Source organism: Struthio camelus, chromosome 2, assembly GCF_040807025.1.
Source record: "Struthio camelus isolate bStrCam1 chromosome 2, bStrCam1.hap1, whole genome shotgun sequence".
Classification (NCBI taxonomy): domain Eukaryota; kingdom Metazoa; phylum Chordata; class Aves; order Struthioniformes; family Struthionidae; genus Struthio; species Struthio camelus.
The window spans coordinates 88,122,688-88,143,663 of record NC_090943.1 but is presented as its reverse complement, the minus strand read 5'-3'; the positions used below and the strand labels follow the sequence as shown (position 1 = coordinate 88,143,663).

Sequence of the window (20,976 nt, the reverse complement as noted above, 5' to 3'; positions counted from 1 at the left end):
TTTTCTTAGATTTTTTTTGTCCTTTTTTTTTTTTTTTTTTTAGTATATAGATATGTGAAATGTTTTACATGAAATAATTGCTAGTGAAGTAAGTTTTGGGAGTTTGATTTTTTTTTTTTTTTAATGTCAGTGCAATCTCAACCATTGCTATTACCTAGTGCATCCACTGTGAAGGATAGTGTTTTGTTGTGGAAATAGGAAAATGTTAATGGACAATGAGGTATTTCATATACTAGTACTGTTTTTTTTCTTCAGTTTCATGTTATATAACATGCAGCTTTACAAAGATTTCACTAAATTTGAATTGACTTTTTTTTTTTTTTAATTTGCAGTTTAGGGGTAAAATTGAGTGAAGAAGAAACTTGCTTAAAGCACAAGTTGTTAAACTTTATCTTGATAAAATTTGCTTTAGGGAAGAATGAAATTTTTGTTGGGTTTTGAGGCTTTGTGTAGTTTTTTGCCTTGTGCCTATTTTGTTTGTGTTCATACACTCGTATACGTTCTTACTTGCCTACCATGAAAATGAAATACTTATTCTAAATGCTCATTCCTTGTTCCTTGCAGTTTGTAGGAAACTTGAGCTTTAGTAAAACAAGATTTTCTCCATATTTAGCAACCTTGTATTAAGTGTCAGCATTTACACAGTTTGTCCAAGTAAGCAGTATGAACGTAAGAACTTACTAATTGAATGGAAAGTCAAACGCTGATAACATTTTTTTTTTTGTATGTGCAATTCCTCCGAAAGTTTTTTCCATTTTTTTAGATAGGAACCTTAAGAATACAGACATTTTTAATCTTTTGGTGCCATCTTGTGGCAAGAGAATAATTATAAGAAAACACAAAGTATTCTCTTTTCTGCAGTTTCTATGCCTACCAGCAAAATATCCTGCTTTAGTGATAGATATGTATATATGATTTTTTTATAGTAACTGTAAAATATTAAATCAAGTCATGCACAGGACAAAGTTCTTTTTTTTTTTTTTTTCCTTTTACCTTTTCAAGTACATTACTATAAATATTGATTTGAGAAATCTCACAAAAATTGACTATAATTACCACATAGAAATAGATTTTTATTCTGTAATGCATTAAATCTCTGTAGAATACTTAAATACCTTAACTAGTTCAAGGTAATAGTCAATAGATTTTTATTGTATTAGTGCATTAGATCTCTGTAGAATACTTTAATACTTAGCTAGCTCAAGGCAATATTCACTTTTCACTTTAGCGAACTGTAATGTTTAGCAGAAAACTAAAGCCTGTGCTAGCATTCTTGTTTCTTTCATTTTGCTTTGTGTTTTTGGCTTGGGAAAGTTCAAACTAGCCTGCATACCAAAAAAAACAAAAAGAAAAACAAAAACCTATAGTAGCACAGGAAAGCTTTAATCTCATTTATTTTCCTGTTGTTTTCATTCAGGTTCAGTTCAATCAATGTTTTTGGGTTTGTGCTAAATGAGTACTAGTTTAATACCTGTTTATTTGAAGATAATGCTCAATCAGTACAGATCACGTTCTCACTCAATCTCCTAAAGGTTTTTCTGTGTGGTAGTCCATATTTGCTTACTTATTTACCTCTGACTTCCAGTCATGCTGAAAGTCTCTAGATGCAAAAATATTACTCCTTGTCAATGACTGGAAAGAAAATCAAAATGTCAGTCCTGCTTTTACTGAAGCTGGTTGTTTGCATTCTTTCAAAAGAAAGGAAAACGTTATTCTTCCTTTTTTTCCGGAAGACGTTTATTACAGCCTTGACCACATAACATCTGCATATCTTCTAGTCATTGAATACTGCTTGCTGATCATAACTTTGTGAGTTATTATAGTACCCTTTTTCCAATAAGGAGCCTGAGAGCACAGAGAGATTATAATTGCTCATACCTAAGGGCTAGAGAGTGGACTTTGAAATATTGAATTTTAGTCCAGTCCTGTAGCCACAAAACTACAAAATTTTTCCAAGTGCATTTTTGTTGTTGTTCTCTTTCTATCTTTCACAGTAGGATTTAGTTGTCCAAATTGATCTACCTGAAGAAGTATATGCTGTCAGGGCAAATACCAAATGAGAACGCTTTTCAAGCTGTGGCCTTTTAAACAGAAGTTGTATTCCAAAGGGAAGTTCTTGCAATGGAAGAAACTTCCCTCACCTTCTGTACACAGAGACAATATTGTCTCGCTGTGTATAATATGCATCCTTTCTAAACTTATATGAAAAATAAAAATATGATAAGAACATTAATATAAGACATATTTTCCAGCAGTTTTATGGTATTTATTAAAATGCTAGTCACTAGAATGTAGATTATTTTTAATAAGATATCACTTGATGATGTAAAGCTGTATGCTGCACTGCCTAGTGCCTGTGATAAACCACTCAGCGTCAAGGGTTCCTTTCAGCCGGTTAGAGATACTGTGATTTCTCTGATTAAGGTTAGCTGTAATAGCTGGAGATGAAACTTCTGTTGCACATCAGCTAGAACTGAGATAAGAGTCGTCGCAATAAGGTATAGGTTTTTGACAGTTTGGCTCATGTACATGGTGATTTGTAAGTTATAATTTGTCCTCCTCGTCCCAGTATAATTCTCCTGACAATTAGCACGCTTGAATTCTTCTATCTCTTTCTATATCTTTTGGTCTTTTGTATAGTCTACTTTATGTCCAAATTTCAGTGGCAGATGAAAGAACTAAATAAAGAATTGTAGTTGGTCGTTCTGGTCAACACGCATGGTGTGAATTCCCTGAAAAGGAAGACAAACTTAAGCCTGTGTCATAGTCTTTTGATATAAAGGTGTGCAACATAGAGCTTTACTCTAAATGATATTTGTATGAATACTGTTATGATATTATGATGTACGTAATACGTCAGTAATGTTTACATTGAAATCCAATCCTATCTGTACTTTATGTACCTTATGATATCTGTATAAAATCAGATTATAAGAGTTTCTGTATTATTCTATGTTTTCCTTTCTAGGCCTGATAGAGACAATTTCTATGATTACGATTTCTAGGCCTGGTAGAGATTTTATACTTTTTAACTTCAGAAATACATAGTTAGTATTTAGTTACTAAACAGTTGGTGTTTTCTATATTTCAGGGGTGACTTGAGATTGGTCTGTAAGAGTGAAATCTTAAAAGGCTGTCTAGCAACTTACCAAAAGTGCATCTTCCTAGCATCTTATTCTGGATCAATAATTTTCATCTGCGTGCATGTCGGGTGGTAATTTTCTTGTGGTTACATTTTGTGCAAACTGAGTGCAGAATGTTTTAAAGAATATTCAAGAGGGGAAAAGTACAATTGTGTTGTATATGCTAAGTTTTGTTTGGTTTTGTGTTTTTAACATGTTTAATTTTAAAAACTGCAGATGAGGCTAAACAGCACGCTTCACCTAAAAAGTGGAGCAAGACAGGCAGCAAATCAAGCACAGATATAGAAAGACTATGTAGTGTGTCATAAGCTATCAAAGAGAAGGTCCTCAGTGAGAAGCAGTTGTGTTTATGCAATGCAAAAAGAGCAGCAGTATGACAAGTTAATGGCAGCTATGCGAGAACAGAGAGTGAGTTTCTTGGTTTGTTTGGTATGCATAGTTGGAGCACTTCAGGGAATCCAGTTTTTAAAAGGATTCTTATTTGAGCAGAGGAATTTTGAAATTAGAAGAGAAGGTGTTGTAAAGGTTGCATCTTGTAATTCCTGTGAGAATGCACTGCACCAGCCTACAAAGGCTGGAGGGCAGAGGCCAGATGCAGGACAAGCATGATATTTAAGGATAGAAGAATCGATGCCTTGGCCAAGGCTATGGGCAGAAATAAAGTTGATGCAAGATTATATATGGGAGAATTTACAGATAGTGATATGTGGGTAAGAAGAGGCAAAATAAATTTCAGAGATAAAAGGAGAATGTAGATAGGTGGGCTAGTGCTTTAGCAAGATGAATAATCCAAAGTGTCAGTGTCCCCACTAAAGTTAGGGAGGGGATAGGAAATAGTCAATTAAAATGATTAGTTCTATTTGTGGAGCTCGTAGAGGTGAAAAGAGAACAGAAGAAGTTAATGACATTGTGATGTATAGTCAGGAATACCTGCCTGTTAATGCTGTTAGGAAATCAGCACTGAATTACATTCTAAATGCTTTTTTTTTTTTTTTCAATTTGGACACTTTTTGCTGAACATAAATGCACTCTATATAGAGAAAATCACCTTCCTGCCCCTTTTTGTTTTTTTATGAGTAGTGTTTGCATGCAGAAAACTGAAAACTATTTTATTACTTAAAAATTAATTATTTTCATCGTTTGTTTAATCTGTCTAGTACCATTTTAGAATGTACCACTTAGAAATAAGTGGAATTGTTAGAATTTCTTCATCTTAGATGCTAAATCATTTGCATGCCCTCTCTGTTAATTGCACCTGTTGAATAGTGGATTTTTCACTTTTAATCCCAGTATATTCCTTTCAGTTAGAATTTTAGATAGGTGAGTAAATACATTATTTATGCTGGAAACTGTTAGATCTTGTATCTGGGAGAGGAGAGTGAAGAGTGTCTGTCACAGACCTTGTGTAGGTGATCAAAAGGAAAAAATGTTTTTCAAAACTGTTTCTGGGGTTAGTCAGTCAGATGAGATTGATTACTGATCTGTGGAACTTGTAGATTTAGTGTGTTCTTCTCCTGACTGTCAAAATTATTTATGTCTAGTGTGACTACCAGCTAGTCTGAGCAACGTGCACCTAGGCTGTGGCAGTGACAGAAGGAAGGGAAAATTCATCATGCTGCATAGTCGCAGTAATATATATCTGACGCGTTTCAGGGCCTGAAGGCCTGGAGAAATTCTAAACAAGATGTAAAGGTCACGAGCGCGCAGGATCCCAACAACCAGGAGTGCTGTTCCTGCATACAAGACACGCATGTACCATCCTTTCAGACACCTGCGGTCGCAGGCTGAATGAGTTGTTGCCATGACTTTGCCCTTTGGAGATTACAGTATTTAGGGCAAACCAGAAAGTGCTGTTTGAATTGAAAAGAGCAGTGTTAGAGGAAGAGTAGTGCCACTGGTATTTGGGGTTTTTTTCCGGTTACTTTTGGCATTAGGTTAAAGGACCTTTCCCTTCCCATAATGAACTTGTTTTCTGATGCTGACGAAGAGAGAAGTCGATGTCTTTATTACCCGCAAATGAAGCGCTTGTTTCCTTTACTACTATTATTGCCTTTTATAGGGTAGAAGAGATTTAAGCTGTCTTTGCAGTATGAATAAATAGCACTGAGACAAAAATTAAAATTGCATTTTATTGGATCGATTTAGTGAATTCTATGTGCCTCAGAAAGAAAACTGTACTTCCCTGCAGTAGCTTTATATCCACATCCTTTGATGTAGAACAAATTGTGAAATACTTACATTGCGATAGCTGTCACTTTCCAGTTTTGTAAAGAGAATTCAGGAATATATTTAAAACCAAGGACAAAAGAAATTGTAGACCCTTACAAATGAGAGCCAAAAAAACCCTAAACCCTGAATTAGCACATTTTAAAATATTTATTTCCCTGATTTAATAATAATTTGGCAATAACTTCACATTGTCTTGTGCAGGAAAGAAAAACTATTAGAGAAACTAAAGGCTTTTGTCTCTAGAAACGTGTCTCTCCAGCAACATTCAATTAAGTTTTCTTCAGCTAAAGTAGGGAGAACCTTTATGTAAGAACCTCCCAGTAGTCTTATAGTAGTCTTAGCCCAGGCTGCAGCTCTTCTCTACTTCCTCAGAGAGAAAGAGTTCATGACATCTGATTTACATGAGAAAGGAATTGTAATATGAAATTACCAGCTCTAGTGCGTTCTCCTTGCTAATGGGGGGATGCTCTGCTGTCCCTGAGAGGATCTCCTCACGGTTTTTGCTCTTTGAGAAGACCATCTTTAGATTCTTACATGCTCTTCATTTAAAAAAAAAAAAAATCTGAAAGACAGTAAATAAGTGACTACCTTAATTTACGCAGCCTCTTTCTGTGTGTTTCAGTACCCGCTCTGAACGGCATTTTGGTTAACCGCAGCAGTCGGGTGCTCTCGTCAATTAGGCCATGCTTCAAGTGTTATGTACTTGTTCACGCGAAAGGGCCATGTGTTGAAGAACCAGCAGGAGATGTAGGTCTGGGTGGCACTGCAGAAGCTCCTCGTTGTCAGCAAGTTTCTGAAGCTCTTTCCCTAATTAGCGGGAGGAAGAAGCGCTTGCCTGTGGGGAGGATTAAAAGCCACCTCCTAGTACATCGTAATCCTGGAGAATGTACTAAACTGCAGAAGTTTGAGGGTCATGTTATCCTGTTATACTAATGTGATTTTGTGCATGGGAGACCCCCGCATTTTGCAAATGACAGAAGCTTGTGCTTAATTTCCATTGCCATTGATAGGATTTGATCATACTACAAGTTTAAGCACATTTAAATTGTTTTTAACACTGAGTAGCTGTGTATGTACTCCTGTGCTTTGGCAAACTGAATCCTTAATCAAAACTGTGCCTTGTTTTGAGACTTCTTCATTGTCTGGCAGAAAATAAAAATACAATCACTCTGTATTTCTGAAATTAACTGGGTGTTAACCATCAACCTAACCTATGTCTTTCTCATTTTGTAATTTGCAGTATAGTGCTACTGGTGGCCTTAGTCGAATAGTATATGTTCTGGATTTCTGATTCTTGTAGGTATTTTATTGGTTTCCACCTAGATTTTAATAAAAGGACAATTTCCATCCCTTACATAATTCTCAGAACGCAGTGTTTTTTTCATAACTTGTTAATGGTCTCTGATAAGTATTTAGCAGGTAGTTGATTTAACTGATTTAAAGAGCAAGGTGACCATTCTGCCTTAGTAACTGAAATGTATAGGATAGTTGGAATGAATGAATTTAATATAGAATGGCTTGATGGTACATGTGATCAGACTTTGTCCCGGAAGAAAAGTTGCAAAATGAGAACCTGCTTTGGGTTCATCGTTATTGCTTAGAAGGTGCTTAATTGCACTTGTACTGTAGGATGTACTAAGCAGAATTTTTTTGCATCCAAAGCAACATACAGAAATGCATATTGAACAGAGTATCAACATGTTATCTTACAGTGCCGAATATTTTATAATTGTTTATATAAAATCTTGAAAATAAGAATATGCATATTAAAGTGTAGGTGAAATCAAATCAGAAGCTTTCATTTCTTTAGTTTTTATATACATGTTTTACTCCTGAAATTTTAGTCTTTGTAGTGTTACAATTTATGTGTTTCTGTTCATAAGCCTTCCAAAAATAATATTAGCAATTTTTTTTTTTAATTTTTCGTGCATTATAATGTTGTCTTTTGGTGCTATACGGTTACTGGTACTTTAGTGCTCCTTTTCTGTGTCACGTTCTGTGTTTAGGACGTAATTCTTATGTTCTTTTGTTGCTCACTTCATACTTCTTGTGGCCTGTAGGTGTTTGAGTTTGAATTATATGAAGTAAAATGGCAAAATAGACATTTAATACTGTGAAATCAATCACAGCTATTGTGAACAAGACTGGTGTTCATTGTGACAGACCAAAGGGAGGCTGAAGTCCTCTGTGAGAAATCTTGGGATGTAGCCGAGACATAGAACGTTTCTAGACATTAGTTACACACAATATACTGTACTTAAGGGAACAGGGTATAAAATTGTATGCACATTGCCTGTATGTACGTGAGCCACTTCTGTGACACGTTATCCTGTTTGTTTTAAAGGAGATCTATGAATTCTCTTTGGGCGTACAAATTTGTTGTACCGCTGCATGGCTAACAACTGTGGTGTTGTACCTGCTTTTCCAGGGCTGTGTGATCAGCATCAGTGAAGATTTGTTAAACTTTGATAGCCCTTATTCGAGTAACAGTGCACTCAAGAAACACACCAGGTAGGAGAGACGGTGTGGCACACTAGCAAGGAGACATAGAAAAATTGTCCAGACATAAAAGCACTCATATGGTAACTCTTGTTACATCTGTCCCTAAGAACAGGATTAGTTCTGCAGGCTATCTCCCGGTTTCGGTACTCACCTCCAGACATATCCTGAATACTCTATGATGTTTTAGATGTCCTTAACAATTTTTTTTTTTTTTTGTATATGTGTTTCTTTTTTTCTCATGCTCACTTTTATGCTTTAGAGCTTTTAGATGTTTTTGGAATGGTAAATTCATTCAGCACTGTTCATGTTGTAGAGCTGTGTTTTTTGGATAACTTCCAGTATAGAACGGATATTGTTTATGAACATTCAATTAATGATAATGAAAAGTCAGTTTCTATCATATATCACTTATCAGCAATAAATAAGTATGTGAAGTCTTGTTTTTTTGAGTTGCGATAGTGGTTGTGGTAAGGCACTGTCCTCTTACATATTTGTGCACTGCCCAGATGCTTCTGGAGCAGCAAGTGTGTCGGTGTTGTTTAAGGACTGTATGCCTTTTTGTTGTCGATATAATACAGTATAATTAACGATAATAATGAATACAAAAAACCCACAAACCGTATCTATAATGCTTATTCTGATATCCCCCAAACTCCTAAAATCCCTGGGTTCCTTTCCTTGGAAAGAGACGAGGTGGAACATAGCTATCCTGCTCAAAATCCTTCTACCCGCCCTAGAATGCGGTGCCATGAGAATCGCTTGTGGAAGAGGGGAGAAAAAGTGGTATGGGGAGAAAAGACACAGGAAGTATGGACTCCTTACTGGGAGTCTGCTGGGAGCTGGAGGGGCCCAGGGTATGTAGTCCAATGTAGTCCAATGTACATGCAATGTGTACGATTACAGAAAGTTCTCTAAAGATATGTAGCTTTATCTAGTTAACACTAAACAGGACTGAAAAGCAAGCAAAAGCATCTCATGGTAGTGTGGTGAGGGCTTCTGGCATTAAGTAAGCCCTGTGTAAATTTTCCTGTCTACTCGCTTGAATTTTCTTGCTGTTTTAGAAATACTTTGTGTGGAAGTGCTATGGCTTGTGAGAGAGGGAGTTACTGATCTGAAGAGTTTATAAGCTATGTAGACAAGACTGCCAAAGGGTAGGAGGTGGAGAGAAGCCCACAGAGGAATGAAATAACTTGCCCTAACTCACGCTTCGGATTGCTTCATGATTCAGGTACAGAAACTTTCTCCTGAGTTTATTTTTGTCCACTGATTATGCATCAGATCAGGATGTTTAAATAAAAGGCGTGAAAAGTTTATATTAAAAGACAAGTGAAGCAAGGAAAATAACTTTCTGAAGCCTTTTGGTGTTGATGAATGGGGCTTAAAAAAAGATTGAATTTTTAGATTTTTTTTCTCTAAATTAAAAAATATTGATTTGTTTCCTCTGCTCCTTCCCACTGCAATCCCCTTTGAAAACATAACATTACACGTTTGATGATAAATGACATATCACATTAGAACCAAATGTGACTTGAAATGACTGAAAAATGTAAAAGAATCAAACCTTATATTGGAGACAGGTCATCCTTTAGAGCAATGTCATTATAGCTTTCATAATATTTTTCCTATTTTGGACAGCATCTCTTCTGCATACTTGGAATCGTTCCATCTCCCCTTCCTCAAATACACGGTGGATATATAAACATTAACCGTTGTGTGTTCAGGCCCTTGGGCTATGTTTCCTGTTTCCAGTGATGTTAAAAGGTACTCCTGAAAAGCCAGTAGTCTAAAGTGACAACTCTGAAAAAGCATGAATGAGCTACCACTAAATAAAATATGAGTGGGCATTTAGACTTTCAAATTATATTTAATCCGTAGAGGGCTGTGGAAGCAAGCCCACAAGTGCTACTTATTTTATGTGGAATCTAGGTTAACGGACCTTTTATTATTTTTTTATTTCCCCAAATAGGGTCTGTAGGATTAAGATTGGCTCCAAGAATTTGGTTCTCATTCTTTGTTCACAGCTACCAGGCGGAACTGAAAGCCATCTGAAAGCGTATATTGTATAATAGCCTTTTATTACATTTTCAGTGTAAATAATATGAAGTTCAGGGTTGGTCTTCTGGGTATAGCACTTAAAAGATTACAGATGAATAGATGTGGAAGGGGAAGTTAATCTCTAAGACAGTCTTAAGAGAGGAATTGTACTATGTAAATGTGTACCTCTTCTGTCTGTAGATGTAATTATCATTAAAGCTGCAACGAAATTACTCACTGGGCTGGGCAATTTTTTTCCCCAGCTACAAATCATCTAAGCCATTACTTCTTGTCATGTTCAGTAGATACACATTACAGATTATTCCCTGCTTCTTTGAAGAAGTCTTTTACATATTTGAAAGTTGTAAGTTGTTCTCCGCTCTCACAGCCTTTTCTGTTGTAACCTGAAAGCAATAGGTTTTTCGCTTGTGCCTCACGGGCCATGATAATTCCTGTTTTACTTTGGATTCTCCACGCCTCCCTTGAAGTAGAGTGTTCAAAACTTGACTTGTTATTTTGGCTGAGCCTAAGTAAAGAAGATGTGCTTCATCTGTCATATCTGTAGTAAACCTCTTTATCACAGTATCTTTTCTGGATGCAGATGATACTGTTAATTCGTAATCAGTGATATAATCTGTATATTCAGTGATCTAAACGACACTAACATCAAGATAGTAGACATTTACAGGTTTTTCTCTGTCCACAGGGTGTAATGATAATGGAGTTATAGAAAGAATTTAGATTAGAGTGAAAAATATGTTTTTGAATAAGAGAATGACTAATTATTCTGATACTGCTTCAGCCGGATAGTGTTCTATCCGGCTAGTAAATTAATTAGGCCCAATGATTTAAAAGCCTGTAATTTGCAGTGGCCAGTAGGTGGCCCTTCAGCTGCGCCTGATTCCCATGCTGAGCTGGTTTCATTTTACCAACACAAGAACGTGCTGCTGCCGGGTTACTGGTTTTCTGAATGCCTTACTATCAAAGGTGGAGCTACTCAGGCTATGGTCAGTGGGTTGCCTTGCTGCCTAGCTGCATACCTTGTCCAGCACCAGTCGGTCTCATTCTGGAGGAGGTGACATCCTGGAGCACTTTCTAGAGTTCCCAAGTGTCTTTTAGCTCTTGGCTACTAAAATTGTTTGTTGCACAACCAGTTGAGTTGCAAAGGCTGGCCAGTTTAATGCAAGTTCTCTAATCTTGGTCCTGCCATTCCTTTATATATTTAGCAATATGGTTTATTTCACAGTTTTGGCATGCCTGCATCCCCGTGTTTTGAATGAAAATATAGTGGCTTAGCCAAACTCTGTTCTTTACCATGTTTCCTCTCCCACTTTTGTACTAGTTTTTTTTTTTTTTTTTAATGCTGCATAGTTTCTTTTAAGAAGTGCCTCCTCCTGCAGTCTTCCTGTCTTTCCTCCACAAGCTATAACTATTACCGTAGTCTTCCAGTCCTATGAGATACTTCACCAACCCTCTATTATGCTTATTATATGACTTTCAGCTTCTAAAACAAAAGCTAGGATTTTCTTGGTTTACCCCCTATGCCTTTTGCATTAGTGTACAGGTGACAAAGACGTTTGACAGGTGAATGATGTAGTATCGTCATCATCCTTCCTGAATCACTATCTCCCGTTCTTTTTATTCCCCTGGCTTTAGGCTGGTTTCTAGGTACTTCCTGTTTATATCTAAATTATATTTTTTTGTTAGTGTTCTCTTGCTTACTTTAAAATCATCTTTCCTAAGTTATTATCTCAATCTTCCCTCCTTGTTTCCCCCCTCAGTTCCCATAAGAAAGACCTCATCTTTACCTAATAGCTCAGAGAAAAATGTCCCCTAAATGAGGAAACCAGAATAGTCCAGGTGACATTATCAGTCACACATTTATTTCCAGAATATTTTGTTTCTGTGAAACTGATATTTCCTTCCTAATGAGAGAGTTTTATGAGAGGCAATGAATAAAAAGTTTGCTAACAAAAAGAGAATAAGTTCATGCAGATGTTGGTGCTGTAAGCAACACTTGCATATCTTTTGTCACAGTTGAGCATTTGTAGCAGACTTCAGCCGTTGGCATAAATTAGAGCTTTTGCGGAATAAGTTTCCAAATTGTTGGAAAAGTTGGAAAAGGTTGTGGATAAGGAGTGGGGAAAATACTGAGGTAAGGAGGCTTTGAGAGGCTGCTGTCCAGTTGCGGGACAGAAGAAAGGGCACACATGAAGCCTACATATATCAAGAGGACTGAGTATGGCACTGACGCTGGCAGTACTACTGTTGTGGTCCAGGTGCTACTTGACATGGCTTCTTCCTGGCCTCATTGTCTGTTTACAGCTCTTTGACATCTTACTGCACAAGTTGCCAGAAAGATGCAAAGCATTTAACAGTATGAAAGTGACTTTCATCATCATATTCAGTATACAGCCACATTTTAAATAGTATATATGATGTTTTGCTTAATTGATATGATGTATTGTCTTTCTTGAAGAGTTATTTTGAGTAATGTGATCAAGAGGTTGCAAACGGGAAGGTTCGTTCATAGAAACAGGACAGATTTACCCTTGAGTTCTTTCACTTTCACTCATATAACAGTTATTATAGATGATAAATCTATTAGACTTTATAATGGCTTTTAAAGGAGAGGGAGGAATTCATTGCTTAATATCTTCTCTAAAATTTAGTTAATGTGTATACAAATGCTATACCATTGCAGTTCTGTACTTCTGATCACTTAGAAAAAAATCTTATGTATATGCTAATGTATACTTTAAATTTATATCACATTGTGCTCTGAGTGACATCATTGAACTTCTTCAGCAAATACACTTCAGTCACTGAAGTAGCTGCCTTTTTGTTGCTGTAACGGAGATCAGATTTTTGTCATCCTTGCAGTAACATAAATGCAATGCTGTTATTGATATTGAACTCTTAAGCTATCCTGCCTTTCTCAAAAAAGTATTTGAAAAAGAATGAAAAAAAAAACAGAAAAAAAAGCAAATATTAGATAAAGAATGGAGAGCTCTCAATATACCAGTGAAATTCATGTTTAAAATACAGGGCACAGCAAGTAACTTGTGAATGCCGTTAGAAAAAAAGCCATTGATGAGATATTTAAAATTTCCATTCAATGTATGTGACCTTTGCAGCCTGTTAAGTCTGTTTTGGAACCACTGTTCTTTTGGACCTTAATGAATTGACACAGGACCTTAAGTAACCCTCCTCCTACATTTATCTCAAGTCTTAAGCTTCTTGCAATTGCTTGTTTTACTGTACAGGAAACTATAAAAGAGAACAGGGAGCTTTAAATGTTCTGCCCTTTCTTCCCATGCAGACTGTAGCATTGGGCCCATGCATGTTTCCTAGCAGATGCAGCAAATAATGATTGTAGCAGCATGACAGAGATCTAACCTGTCATAAGGCTTCCAAAAATGAGAAATTTGATACTGTTCTGTAAATATATCAAAGTAGATTGGATAAATGAGTAATGCTACTAGTTAAGTCATAGTATGCCTTGGACAATGATGGATTTGCTTCCCGAGGAGGGGTTTTGGTCACAGCTGGTCAACATTTCCTAAATATTGATGCTTCCAAGGATTTTTTTTTTTTTTAACAGAATATATCGGGATATGTTGTATCTATATAAGTATCTATATAAGTATCTCTGTATCTTTGTCTTTGGGTTTTTGCCTAGTCCATACCAGATTCAGATTTTCCTGATGACTTTGCAAGTCGTGAATGGTAAGGATAATTTATTATAAATAGTTGTGTGATTTTTCTGTAGCGCTTTCCTCTGTATGAGTGGTTTTAACGATCCCTTCTATGAAAAACTTATTAAAAAAACCAAAAAAACAAAACAAAAAAAACTTAAAAACTGGATAGAGGAAGGAACTGAAGCATTCTAGTTTATTATTGTTTTTATATGTATATATAGTGGGATTAAGTGGTAAGATTTCTTTGCTTTTGCCATAGCTGAGTGAATACTGGAAGTATTAATTGTTTGAAAAAAATGTTTTGTGTCTACCCAAACTTTTAGTTCATATTCATTTTCTATTCTAAGTACAGAGTCAAGAAATTTATGTGAAATATTTCAGTTGTGGTATTTTGCAACATGTTACATATTGTCATATATATGCATTATGTCACATATATGTATTTGCCACACAAATGTATATTTCAATTAGGTTATTTGTTACAATCAAGCATGCTGCCTGTACCAAGCGATTCATTCCTTGTTTGAGTGATTGGATGGGATTTGTCCTTAGTGTGGGTGAGCTATCAAATTCCTGATGTCCTAAGAAAATACCTTTGTTCAAGGCAGTTTTCTCAGAGAAAACTAAAATATTTAGTTATTTGCTTATGAGGAAAGAATGTGCTGAAAGTCTGTTTATCATTGAGTAGATACTTTATTTGAATATGCTGTTGACTCTTGGAATTGGATAATTATTTTTCTTCTCCTGGTTACCTATTTGTAGGTCATTTATGAGAGCAAATATACTGTTGTAGACCTTTAGTAAGTTTACAGAAGAATGTTCTGCTGAGAAAGATGTGTATGTATTCCCTAAGACAGCAACATTTGTACAGAAATTGTATTGAAATATTGTACAACACAGCACAAGGCAGGAATAAGCTTCTGTGAAAACACTTCAGGATTTCTTGTAGCAAAAATTGCTTTGTGCACTATAAGATCACTACACCATTAATCATTGATAATTTGTTGTCAGTTTGAGAGAAGACTATTGTTTAAAAAGTTTCTTGAGTTAAATTATTAGCAGTGCACTTTCTGATGAGAGAACCTCAACCCTAAAAGGAAACGAGCCCTGGTAGATGGTGATTGACAGATGAATTATTGCAACAATCTAAACATCTTGTAGTCCTCTTGTGAAATTCTTATTCAGTCATCTGAAATACAAAAAAGAGTGCTTTTCACACAGAAGTATGAGATTTGATTCCTAATTGACTTCTACTTATAATTCAAATATAAACATTTGACTTCCAATTATAGTAGTTGTATAGTCATTTTAAAGTCAAAAAAAAAAAGGAGCTAATAGGATATTTTTATAACTATTGCATGCATCTAATGAAAGAATTTTCTCCTGTTAACCTGCAGATTCAAAGTAGATCAGATATATTGATTGAAATCAATGAGTTGTACTGGGAAAAAGGTAATCCATCAGAATTTTTTTTTGGGGGGTAGCTAAATAAATTTGAAAATATATATTATTTTTAATTAAAAATGTTTCGGCTAAAAAAAATTCCTCTGGAAAGAATTGCATAAACCTGTGTCTTTTAAAATCCTTTGCATTTTGAACTTTAACCATCACAGAGTTACCTTGCTATTTATTGTAATGCAACATCCTTAAGTCTTTTTGCAGCCTGTTTCAGTTGTTTGCTTGATAGCTAAATTTTACAACATATCGATGGTGGAGCAAAATAAAGTTAAATTTAGTGTACAGATGGTACTCTATGCTGTTCAGACCAAAAAAGAAAGTAGGAAAAAGAAAAGCTACATGGTACCAAATAAAAGGTAATATTCTGTTAGCAGGAATGATGCTGTCAAACACTTAATACACTTTGTTGGATAATTGCTTCAGTGCTATACTGAAGCCATTGAGGTCATTGGGAGAGGGGAAAAAACGAGGACCGTCTTTTCTGTAAGAAGGATTATGACCAACCTATTCAGATGTTCAGAAGTTTAGAGTGTTTAGAGTTTACAAGATCCTAAACAGAAGAGTACAGGTAGCCTGAAACTCACAGCCAACCTGAGTTATTTGTGACTGATGCATAAGGTCTTAGACGTCTCAAAATATGTTCTCAAAATGAGTTAACAGGTTTCGGAAATATTAATTAAAACACTATTTTACTCAATTTTTAGTGGGTTTTCTAGAGATACTAGTTGGTGTTGCAAACAGAAGGTAAGAGCAGTGAAAGGTTGCCAGAATGTAGATTAGCAAAAACTATAATACAGTATTTTTCCTGGCTTTGACTTTTCTTCTTCTGAGGCCTCCTTGGGTGGCATGACCGCTGAGCAGCTGTCATTCTCTTATCTTTTTTCTCTGTTTCATCAGCTATTAAAAAATCTACTCAATGCTGAATAATTTCAGTGGGAGGGACTGTGAGAGATACTGACACCCGATGATCGGAAGAGTCTTCTGAAGGGGAATGGCCTTGGTTAATGTCTCTGCTTGATTAGCTGCCATCTGTACAGAATTTGTGAATGATTTTGGGAGTTAACGAAGTTACTCATAGCAGAGAAAATATACTGAGAAGAAAGCAACCTTTTAAACAAATCCTATGTCCTTTCATTAACGATTTTTAAGATTACATTTTACAGTGTGTAATTCACATATAGCACCTAGTAGGAAACAAAAAAGTTTATTTCCACAACTACAGATAAAGCTTTTATTTTCAACACTTGCTTGGCCAAGCCAGAAAATTCAAAACTCAGATTCAAAACATCAGATCCAATAGACTTTTCTTAAAGATCTGTCCTCTCTCGTCCTTCAGGCCACCAGAACTACATCTCAGATGAAACCCAAGGGCTGGGCATTTTCCCAGACTGTCTCTTGCTTTGTTCCCTTTACAGCGCTTTTAACAACAAGCTCAACTATAATTATGCTGGAGCTGGAGCCAGGCTTTCATAAGTCCAATCACTGTGTCAGCCAACTTCATTTGCACTAGAGGATCTTTTTTTTTCCCAGGGTGAAATATATAAACATGCACACATTCGAATGTAGGATAACCAGTCCTTTTAAATTGCACCATGAATCAGAGCTACTCTCCTCCTTGCTAGCTGAGGCCCCTTCCTGCAAATGCTCTTACTGTGGAGTATTTTCTTCCTGCTGTATGCCATGGATGTTGCTACATCATTATGTCCTGTTAAGCAAAGTTTGGGGGTGAGGGATGAGATTAAGGAATGGGGGTGCTCGTTCTCTACGGTCTTTTTTTCTCCCACTCCCCACTCTGCCTTCCTTGCCATTATAGGCGTTTTTCAACTATTCATATTCTAAGGACTGTGAACCACACTTAGGCTTTCAGGGTACAACTGTGTGTCCACTAATCTTTCTATATTTGCTTCAGATCTCACATCTTGTGTAGACACGACCAGCTCAGCCGTGCCTAGCCACACAACTTTGCTCAGGACTTCACTTGACACATACGTTTCTTTATTTGGGGCAGTGAGGTAAATAATAAATACTTCCTATGTACAGGTGACCAAAACTATGCAGTGTGGTTTCAGTTTTCAGCAGCCTTATTCCAGAGAACAGTGCCTCTACCATATGTCCCTTTATCCTTATGGAAGGTGTGATTCATTTTCCTATTATTTATCACAGCTCTGGCATTCGTGCTTTATCTCTTCATTAGTTTCACAAGCTCTAATGACAGCCAGCTCCATGTGTTAAATTTATACATATTTAAATGCTATATTTGGACAATTTGTGGTCTGTACATCCTCTGTCATGTAATAACATAGATATCTTTTGCAAAACATTGTTTGGCTTCTTACAGACTATGAATACTCTACTTGTTGTTTCATTATCTAGTTGCTTGTCAGTCCACACTCTCAATAATGTCAATGCTCTGTTAGTTTACTTATAGAGCTGCAATAACTGAAGTGTATTTATAGCTCTTCAGAGCACAGCTATATCCTACAGATAGATACTTACTGTTTTTTCTTATTTTCCACGACCACCACCAGGCGTGCTCACACAGCACGCATACCTGCATGTCACTGAACAGCTGAAAGATTTCACTTGACTAATGCTTTGTTACAACCCGTAAACTCATCAAACAGCATTATGTAATTCTAGTGGAAATCTCTCAGTAGAGGATAAAAGAAAGACCATTCAGTATTATGTGTTTATACTTGAGAAGCTGGAATTTGCTTCCCTGCCTGTCATACTTGCTCCGTGTTCACAGGTGATCATTTAGTCTCTCTTTGCCTGAGCTTCCTATTCGTGGAGCCTGAATAGTATAAGAGAATAATATTTTATTATTGTGTTCTGTGGAATAATAGAGTAGAGTAATATTCCTTCTCTACAGCTTGAATAGTGGAAGAGTGAATGCCATAAAGACTGCTCATGTTGCTGTAACTGTAATGATCCATGGACTTACACACAAAGTATAGCTTGTTAAACAGAAACAGTACATTTTATTATCCTATATTTGGAAAAATCTGACATGCTTTCAGGCGTAGATGAACTTTTTCAGATTTGAAATAGAAACAGTGGGTCTAAAAGCTAAATGCAAGTTGAGGATAATTTTTTCAGAGCTTAATTAGATAGCTGTCAATTAGATTGGCTCTGAAACAAACAAAGAAAAAGTTGCTACCAAAGAAATAGGCTAGTGTTAGAGCGGTGCTGAGGAGACAAAAGTATTGTTTAGCTCCTAAAGGAAAGAGAGAATTAGGTAGTTTATAGCCTGTGGATGTACAGAGGTCAGCAGGGAAGGGACAGAGATTATAAAGTTCAGTGAAATCAGAAACTCTGACTCCGTTGTTTTTGGCTTCCAGCTGAATTTTGAAGTTCAGTTCCAGGTGCATCTTTGAAAGGAGTTTTGTTGGTTTCTCTTGAAAATCAGGATTGAAACATCAGAGATGGGTTGATTGTTCTGAGTAAAATGTTTCCCTTTAGCAGCTGGATATAGTCTTTCCCCAAAAACCTGCATGAATCCATTTCAGTGCATAGTGATTGCTTATTTCCAGCTATGCAATTACCAGGAGAGCATACAGCACTGTATGTGACCTATTTCTCTGTAGGAGTGTTCCTATTGGGAAGAGTTCCTCTTTAAATTACTAAGGTAGGTATTACAAGTATTCTTCAGCCCATCAATTTTTTCCTGGAAGAAGGATTTTAGAGTTATTTGTTTTGCCAAGCTGTGCTCTACATAGATGATATCTGAACTGGAAAAATGATCTCTCCCATATTTTCACCACAAATTCAGGAACTGTCTTCAGACTGTCTCAGGAATACGCCTATTTTAATATTGTTCTCCTAGATGCTATGGTCAACATCAAAAATTGCTACCTTTAAACTACAGTATATAGAAAACCCGCAGACCAAGACGCCTGTCTCTGTGTAACCAGCAACCATGAAAGGCGTGCCAAAAAAGCCGTAGTACACAACCATGTTCTTAAATATCATCAGATTTGCTCAGCGGATATTTCTGAATATTTCTGAAATTAACAAGTTTATGTGATTTTTTTTTTCCCCCCAGCTAAGCTTACTGATCCAGTAAAATATATTGTGTTGGCCTAACACGTCTCTTGCCTTTGAAGACGGAGATGGTAACAGAGACTGTATGAAGAGCAGAGCTATACAGAGATCACAGAAGGCATTCAGCACAGTCTTGATACAAGTGTGGTGCCCAGGCCCAGAATATGCATAATTGTATTTATGAGAACATATAGATAGATACAGATTAGATACAGAACTGTCTGTATGAGAACATAAGTATAAAAGACGTCTACTTAGTGTGAAGAAGGCTGAGTGTCAGTATATTTATAATGCTAGTGGAGCAGATAAAAGCATTCTTAAGAGGAAGTTTCCTGACCACCACAGTTTCTACCTGACCAAAGTCCATCAGCAGTTTACCATGACCATATCGAATGCCTTGCTGAAAGGGTGATGGGCTACTTTAAAAACCAGATATCTGTTTCCCAAAGTAGTTCAGGTGCAGATTCTTCTTCTCACGGAGATATGCATAGAATAGCACATTTTTCTTATGTGAGTCCTTTATAGCTAATGCTGGTGCACAGCTAATTTCGAAGAGATGTCAGTTGCAGCCTGCTGCACACTGATTTAAGGCAGGGACCCTTTGGGAAAATATAGGAGGTGATTGTCTAATTAGCTTGTATCATCATGCATATATGATACAGCTGATGGCTTCAGATTGCATAGGCAATATCAAATATTATACTGCCTAAATTGGATGCCTGATGGACAACATTTCATCTTGTTACAATGTCTTGTAGATGGAATAATACTAGGCATAAATGGACACGTATGCTTATGCAACATGCATATATGTGGTATATTATTAACAGATATCTTACTATGGATAAACTTTTAAAACAACTTACAAACTAGTTATAAAACATGCTCCATAACTGACTCATTAAGATGGAAAATGATGGATATATGAATAAAGCTGTAGCACTTTCTGCAGTAAATGGCGGGGAAAAGAGAAGCACCACAGAACTGTAATACTGATGAAGAAACTATGACCATTTTATCCAACAGCACTAATATAATAAAAGATACTACTACTCCCTAGGAACTTTTTGTATCTTTGATAATTCCAGATTTTCATGGCCAAAAACCACTGGAGTCACCCTAAAAAGTATCTTTTAATTTGCTGTATAAACTGAGAACAATACAAAGAACTATATATAGCAGCATGTTTTAATATTTTAAAATAATTATAAAAGAATAGAACACAAGGTGAAATTCCTAACACTTTAAGAAATATTTATCATAAGAATTTTCCAAGGCATTGCAAATATCATTTATCATTCAGGATTTTTTGTTTTGTTTTGTTTTTTAATGCCAAATATATAGCATTTCTGTTATCTGTGAATATTAAAGTGCATTTTTGGTTACTAATGCTCTTATTCTAGCAAATTGGAGAGATACAATGATATGACTGAACAAACTTTCTCAAAGTGTTGCCATTAGAGTTACTCTCTGTTAGATTTCAACTGTGAGCTTTCGTACGAGATGGCTGTTCCTGCTCAGAAGAATGTAATCCTCCTGCTATCATCTAATTAGCAGGAATGCGGCTATCCATGCTGCAGGCACAGGCACTAACACAAGTTTGAGGAGCCACTGTGTAGACATCAATGAACACTTTATTAAATTACACAGTTTTCTAAGCAGCCACGGTCTCTCAGTGCCCCAGTTCTTTATGCTTTAGTGAACTGCCTCTGCTCTCTGAAGCTGTAAGGTTGCAGCCTGAGCTGCAGATACAAACTCTTAATGAGATTATGGTGAGTTTTTAGATATTTGACACGCTTCTGTGGTTATTCTGTTTCTCTTACAAAGCTGATAAGTTCACTGGCAGGTGAAAGCATTGGATAGCA

The 20,976-nt window shown here is 36.2% G+C and overlaps 1 protein-coding gene across 5 annotated transcripts in view; it reads left to right on the top strand.

Annotated features, from left to right (window-relative positions):
* Window positions 1-20,976, top strand: part of LOC104153743 (cadherin-10) — a 111,667-nt gene that overhangs the window by 13,218 nt on the left and 77,473 nt on the right. The window contains exon 1 of one of the 5 annotated variants that reach the window (XM_068931503.1): window positions 8,978-9,102. The exons of the other annotated variants lie outside the window; for them this stretch is intronic. The gene's annotated coding sequence lies outside the window, so the exon portion shown is untranslated. Of the gene's footprint in view, window positions 1-8,977; window positions 9,103-20,976 lie in introns of those variants that run through there. 5 annotated transcript variants of the gene reach the window in all.